This window comes from Nannospalax galili, unplaced genomic scaffold, assembly GCF_000622305.1.
Source record: "Nannospalax galili isolate Female #2095 unplaced genomic scaffold, S.galili_v1.0 scaffold1819, whole genome shotgun sequence".
NCBI lineage: Eukaryota > Metazoa > Chordata > Mammalia > Rodentia > Spalacidae > Nannospalax > Nannospalax galili.
Window position 1 is genome coordinate 29,977 of NW_008342924.1, and position 513 is coordinate 30,489.

Consider the following 513-nt stretch of genomic DNA (forward strand, 5'->3'; position numbering starts at 1 on the left):
ATAGTTGTACTTTTCCACAGTTATACCTTCATTGGGCTTCTTTCTGCAAATCCCTTGGGTATAGTCAATCCTTTCTTCAGCTCTTTGTATTGCTTCCAGAACTCTCTGTGAAGGGCTGGTTTTGTGGAATGAGTTCCTTCAGCCTATTTATGACACAGAAGATTTTTCTTTCCTCTTCAACTATAATAGACATTTTGGCTGGGTAGTAATCTGAGTTAGCATCTGTGGTCATTTAAAACTGGGACTAATTTGGTCCAGGTTCTTCTGGCTTTCATAGTTTGCACTGAAAAGTCAGCTGTAATCCTAATGGATTTTCCTTTATATGTGACTTGTTTCTCTTTTGCAGCTTTCAGTATTGTCTCTTTGTTTTGTTTGTTTTGTGTTTTTACTATGATGTTCCATGGAACGTTTCTTTTCTGGTCCTGTCTGTTTGGTGTTCTGTATGCTTCTTGTATTTGTATAGGCATGTCTTTCTTTAATTTTGGGAAATTTTCTTCTACAATCCTGTTGAAG